The sequence below is a fragment of the Equus quagga genome, unplaced genomic scaffold, assembly GCF_021613505.1.
Source record: "Equus quagga isolate Etosha38 unplaced genomic scaffold, UCLA_HA_Equagga_1.0 89302_RagTag, whole genome shotgun sequence".
NCBI lineage: Eukaryota > Metazoa > Chordata > Mammalia > Perissodactyla > Equidae > Equus > Equus quagga.
This window is the reverse complement of record NW_025803683.1, coordinates 761-7734: the sequence shown is the minus strand read 5'-3', so window position 1 is coordinate 7734 and position 6974 is coordinate 761. Positions and strand designations below refer to the sequence as shown.

General features: G+C 44.4%; 1 long non-coding RNA gene across 1 annotated transcript; it reads left to right on the top strand.

Moving 5' to 3' along the window:
• The first annotated feature begins 97 nt into the window (after positions 1 to 97).
• LOC124234556 (uncharacterized) lies at positions 98 to 2737 on the top strand. Its single transcript, XR_006887349.1, has 2 exons — positions 98 to 280; positions 2609 to 2737. It is a non-coding gene; the product is annotated as an uncharacterized LOC124234556 (long non-coding RNA).
• The last annotated feature ends 4237 nt before the right edge of the window (positions 2738 to 6974 follow it).

The window sequence follows — 6974 nt, the reverse complement described above, 5'->3', positions numbered from 1 at the left end:
TAACATCTGTTGCCAATCTTCTTTTCTTTTTTTCTTCCTTCTTCTTCTCCTCAAAGCCCCCCAGTACATAGTTGTGTATATTCCAGTTGTGGGTCCTTCTAGTTGTGGCACATGGGACACCGCCTCAACGTGGCACGACAAGCGGTGCCATGTCGGCACCCAGGATGAGAACCAGCAAAACCCCAGGCCATTGAAGTGGAGCACACAAACTGAAGCACTTGGCCCCGGGCCCGCCCCTGGAGGGTGTGATTTCTAAAGAGTTCAGTTCAACTGACTTAAGGTAAGTGCTTACAAAAACTTTTTCTAAATACAGCTAACCCAAATGTCTTTCAAGTTAATGTGATATGAAATAATCTTTGGTAAATGAAAATTTAAGTTTGTTGGTTTGATTAAAATAGGCATGTCCTCAAAGCTATCAGCATTGGAATAATGCAGACATGTGGCCTTTATTCTATGTTTCTTGGTCAGATAAGCTGATGTTATCTCTATTACAAAACTGGTTAACAAAAATAATAACTTACAATGATGTTTTGTCTAATGTCTCATGCAGCCTTGTAGGCAATCTAAATAATTATTGGGAACAAGTAACTAAATAGATGTGAAAAAGTTGAGTGTTGGGTGAACTTTTAACAATAATTGCATGTTATAGTGTATGTGCTTAAAATAGCTTCCAAAATCCCTTTGGTAACTTGAAACTTTGAAGTTTTGCTAGGTTATTTTAATTGATCAAAATTCATTAAATATCTAGATCATCTCTAAATACGATAAAAAGTTAGACATTAATTATTAAACATAAGTTTATCTACTCTTGGCTTCTTATTACAGAAAAGCTAAAAGGTGTTTAGGGCTATTAGTAAATATATCTTGTATTTTATTAAAAGATTATACTATGAAGTAACGTTTTTAGAAATTATAAAAGGTATTTACAAATTTGTCAAGCCACAGAATGCTAATGTAAAAGAAAGTTTATAATTGCTTACTTAGTTTTTACTTAGAAACTAAGGTTTCTAAGGATTAAAAATTCTGATATGTGATTAAAGCTACTAAAAATTTTAAAATACATGTATTTGTATTCAAGAAAGTAAGACGTAAAGATGCATATTTTTAGTAAAGAAGATATAAAGAATGGAAATATTTTGTTTGTTTTGTCAGAAAGATAAATTTGTCCCAAAGTACTAGGAGGAGAAAGAAAGGTATGGGACAAATTCTGAATGTAAAAAGGAAGTGACAGAGGCTGATGGAGGAAAACCATGAGGAGTTTTGTACATGGTCAAGTTGGCTAGGACAGAAATGCATCTAATTAAGTAAATGAGTTGTAATATAAACGGTAAGCTGGTACAAGAATTAGAATTTGGCTTTCTCTCTTAAAAGGGATAATTTTCTTGAACTGTCAGTCTACTCTTGATAAAGAGGTTATAAAAGATTTTTCTTTACTTTTGAGTAAGTTTACCTAAAAGACAGAAAATCTATGTTTTATTAAAGCAATTTCCTATGTTCAAAACATGAGGTCTCTGTGTTAAGGCTTTGAGTGTTTTAATGCTCCGTTTGCCGCAGACTGTTTCTGTGGTCACTTTGTCTGAATGGATAACTCAGCATTGCGTCACAGCAACCAGGTCAGCAGACACTTGATGTTGTTTGACCAAGTGTTTTAAAAACTTTTGATATTTTTGACAGGCTCCTCACAATTCATATCCTAAATGAAGTCTTTATTTTGACCTTCATCTTTGAGGATTTCCAGAGGGCCCCTGGGACTTCTCAAAGAAATTTGTTGTCTCTTCCTATAAAGGAGGGATACTAATTAGACTTGTTTGATGCTAAATTGCAGGGGTAGCATTGTCAAGTAAATGATGATAAAGCTTCTTAGGTTATATTGTGGAGGTAAATATTATTCACTATTTTAACCTTGCTACCTTGTTTTCAACGTCACAAGATGAGAAGACCATGACTGCATTCTATTATTTAATTTGGTTTACAAATGGGTCTTACTTAAACGATCAGCGAGGATGTTATCAAGCTGGATGTGCTGTCCGGCCTCCAGAATGCCTGCCACTTTCTATTAACTGTGCTAACGCAGTAAAAGATTTCCTTCCAGGGACTGGCCCCGTGGCGAGTGGTTGGGTTCGCATGCTCCGCTTCGGTGGCCCAGGGTTTCGCCAGTTCGGATCTTGGGCGCGGACATGGCACCGCTTGTCAGGCCATGCTGAGGTGGCATCCCGCGTGCCACAACTAGAAGGACCCACAATTAAAATTTACAGCTATGTACTGGGGGGATCTGCGGAGAAAAAGCAGAAGAAAAAAAAAGATTGGTAACAGTTGTTAGCTCAGGTGCCAATCTTTAAAAACAAACCTCAATTGGCAAAGCTTTCAGAAGCATTTACTCTCTCATAGCCTAAAGCTCTTCCGTAGGTGCTCCTTAATCTTAGATCTACACCTTTTGGAAAACATCGGCTGTCTCCTTTTGAAGTAATAATAGGACAGCCTGTGCGATTAGACAAGGAAGTGTAGGAACCAACTCTGCTTAAAGGAAATATCTTACTGCCAAGGTCTCACTGAGACACTTGAGTAAAAGAGAGAGAAACGAAAGGTTAGTAGCCGATGCTTTTCACAGAGAGCTCCCAGACCTTAAGCATCATGGACTACAACCTGGACAATTTATTTATCAGAAGAGGCATCAAATAAAAGACCGTTTGCAGCCGTGTTGGAAAGGACCACACCAGGAGGAGAAGAAGACGGCGTCTGCTGTAGACAGCTGTCCCAAGACTCCGGACCAGGCCTGTATTCCCGACCTCATATCTTGTCATTTAAACCTTTGTCATGCTTAAACCATATACTATTTTATAATTGCCCATTTAAGGTTGAAAAATACTATCATACTTAAGCAATGTGATTGATTTGGAACAGACAGGCATTTATCGGGTGGCTCCTAATGGAACTCAGTGGTTACGTGGGACAAATTCCTGGGCTTGGCTACTGCCTGGATGGCTAAAACACCGCACGCTGAGTTTCCCTTGGATGCAGGGAAGGAGTCACACTTCCACTGGTATGGCCACCAAGCGGCTATATTTGCTCCTTCTTTGGGGTTGAAAGATGTCATTATCACATACAGAAGCCCTGACTAAATTTACTCAACAAGCCCTTAAGGATGGTCAAGCAGAAATAGCCTTCTTAAATACTGAATGTCTTTAATAAGGGCTGTCCTTCAAAATAGAATGGCTTTAGATATTTAACTGCATCCCAAGGCAGTACATGTGCGATCACTCAGACTGAAGGCCGTGCTTTTGTCCGGACGAATCTTCCCACGTGTCATCTCTGCGGAAGAACATGAAGAAGCAGGTGGATGCCTGCTGCGCTCCTACACCCGGGCTTCATTTGTTTGGTTGGCTCCCTTCCAGGATCAGTTCCTTTTCTAGATCCCGATTGCAATTCCTGTCTCCAGTACTTCTTGGAATTCTTGTAGTAATAATAACATTCAAACTAATTGCTGTTTTCTTTACTCAGTGTCGTAAGACTGGCATACAAACTAGAGTAAAAGTTGCTCAGTGACTTGACATGGTCTATCGATCTTACAACCCTGGACAAATTTCCTTTTCTGATATGCCTAAGAACTCATTTTGAACTAATGTTTTCACATATGTTGAATTATTATCATTGTTACTGTTCTTGTTCTATAATTGTGAAGCATGTAAACATAAGGAGTTATAGAAAAGCACACGTACAATGTTTGCGCAACAATCTAAAATTAATTGAAAATGATATAACCTATGAAACGCTTCCTCTGTTAATGTATATACCTCTATGCTTGTCCACTATATCTGACTATTTCCCCACAGTGGGGACAACTGGGCAAATATAAAGGAGATGAAAGCCCAGCACTGAGGGACATGATGGACCCAGGGCAGGCAGCAACCACCCTGGCACCGAGGGACAATATTTTGATCATCCACACTTTCTATCGAAAGATTAGAGATCAAAAGGGGGATGATAAACAAATGACAAGCAATAGGATATATTGGAGTAGACGAGGAAGCCATTTGGTGTAAACCTAATTCGGCCTGACCTTGTTTTCCAAAGGGGCCTGACGTGGCCATTGAGCATGTATTGTACATCTGCTTTAGGCATTTGCTATGTCCCAACGACAAGAACAAATGGCCTTAAGATAAAGATGCAGGGCCAGCCCGGTGGCACAGCGGTTGAGTTCACATATTCCGCTTCTCAGCGGCCTGGGGTTCACCAGTTCAGATCCCGGGTGTGGACATGGCACCGCTTGGCACACCATGCTGTGGTAGGTGTCCACATATAAAGTAGTGGAAGATGGGCACCGATGTTAGCTCAGGGCCACGCTTCCCCAGAAAAAAGAGGAGTATTGGCAGTAGGTAGCTCGGGGCTAATCTTCCTCAAAAAAAAAAAAAGAGAGAAGATAAAGATGAAACTTCCCCCACATTGGCATTTCCTTAAGGATAAGGATCTTTCTTTAGCCTAGGAATTGATTGCCATGCTCACCTGTGACCACCCAGCTTGAGACAACAGACCTGCCACCTGCTGTGTCCACAGAGACAGCAGACCTGCTTCCTGCTCGGTGAATAGCTGTGTCGGCTAGGCAAGCTCGTGCCTGCTGTAAAAGGGACATTCCTATCATATGGAATGTGTGCTCTTTGTTCCAAGACGGTATATAACCACTCTGTACACCCCACTTCTTTGGTGGCCTTCCTTCCTGGGGGAAGGAAGGCCCTGGGCTAGCCCTCAGATCTGGCTCATAATAAACTCACCACAATTTTGATTTACGGGTTGGCTATGGATTATTTGTGTCAACAGTCTCCAGACATTGTCAAATGTCCCTCAGGGAGCAAAGGCACCCACAGCGGAGGACCATTAATTTTAAACATGAATCTCACGAGGAGCGTCTGCAGGGTGTTCTCCGTGGGACCCAGGAGCCCACGCTGCCCGTCCGAGCCTCAGGATCGCTCTGTGCCGTGAGAGCGCCTGTGATTAGTCAAAGGGGGTTGTTTTGTGGGCAGTGGGTAGAAAGAGGGTCTCTGTAACCTGCACGCTCCTCATGTAGACTGACGACTTAAAAACTGTGCCCCGTGGCCGAGTGGTTGAGTTCACGCGCTCTGCTGCGGCGGCCCAGTGTTTCGCCAGATGGAATCCTGGGCGCGGACACGGCACCACTCATCGAGCCATGCTGAGACGGCGTCCCACATGCCACAACTAGAAGGACCCACAACTAAGATATACAACTATGTACTGGGGGGCTTTGGGGAGAAAAAGGAAATAAATAAAATCTTTAAAAAAAGAAAAAACTGTGCCCCTTCTGGACTGGCGCAGCCACAGGACACGGCTGGGCAAGTGGAGCCGAGGCTGGATTTCAGCCCCTCTCGTCGCTGCTGAGCATCTTCGTGCAGTGAACAACCTGCAGTGACCTTGAAAAGAAAGCTCCCCTCTGGGCTCAGAACTAGGGAACGTCTCGAACCAAAAGAAACCAATTTCTGAGTTTCACTTAGATGCAGTACTGCCCATTGGGAAAGTCCATTCTGTGCTTTAGATGATGAATTCAGGAAAAATGTAAACGGACTCTGGAGGTTTGGACTCCAGATAATCAAACAGCCTTCGGCCAGGTGAAACCCTGTTTCTGATTGACACTGAGTGCAGCCAGAGGCCCCATGTGCCCGTGATGCTCTTGTGGAGGGGCGGGGGAGAGGACAGGAGGTTCAAGGCAGTCTTAATAACAGAGAATGAAAACCAGAAGGGACCCACGTTCTCAAACAGGAAATAGATAATCCCAAGCCACTCCCTGGTCACAATGTGGAAAGCACCATCGTGAGCCGCGTGCTGGCACTGCCTCAGACATTCCTCCTGCACTGATCCACCCACTCTGACCTCGGCTGACCTCTGCCTTGAGGAAGCTGCAAAGGCAGTCTGACTTCGGGCACAGCCCCCTGGGCTCCGAGGTGCTCGGAGCCCTCAGTCCTGCCTGAGACTGACCACAGAAAGCTTTTAGAAAGCCTAGAAAGCTGAGACAAATCAGCTAAGGAGACCACAGTGGCTGGCTCGGGGGAGGGAAGGAGATGTGAGGGAGGGACTTCAAGGTAAGCCTTGGGTACTGTTTCGTTTGTTTGTTTCATTTTTATTTCTTTATTTATTTTGGCGAGGAATAATGGCCCTGAGCTGACATCTGCTGCCAATCTTCCTCGTTTTGTTTTTCTCCTCCCCAAAGCCCCAGTACCTAGTCGCATATCCTAGCTGTAAGCCCTCCTAGTTCATCTCTGTGGGATGCCGCCACCCCACGGCGTGATGAGCGGTGTGCAGGTCTGAACCGGCGAATCCGGGGCCACCGACGTGGAGCACATGACCCTAACCACTATGCCACCGGGCTGGCCCCCTTTCTTTTTTTAAAGCTTGTGATTTAATTGGATGAAACATTTGCGGGTTTGTTGTTCTGTCTTGCTTGTTTTACAACAACAAGTATTTTAAAGTTTCAACCACACACACACACACACACACAAACATTCTACAGGGGCCTTTAGGTAACGCGGGAGCCAGTCCCAACGGGCTGTTTTAGTTCTGTGTAACTTCTGTAACACCAGGCTCTCAGGACAACCCTGTGAGCCGTCACAGCCTGGCGAGGGGGAATTCCAGGAGGGGTCAGTGTCTCCCCATGGGCAGACCTGTTGCCCCACAGTTCCTACAGGGGGCTGCCCACAGGCTCCAGGCAAAACTCCTGGGGACAGTCCCCAGCCCCCGGTGAGACAACGCCCACTCTGCACGGCAAAGCAGTTGGGAGATGGAGAGGCCCACCGTGAACAGGCGGGCTGGAGAAGGGCAAGGAGGTCCTGGGCGCAGCTCGGCACTGACTTGAACGGGAGATAGGAACAGTCTTTGCCTCCAGGGTCTAGAATTTTTTTCATTGTAGTCAAAGGAAATCAAAGTCCAGTGCAGCTCCAGATAGGGAGATGTTCTTCATTTTTTCAGACCAA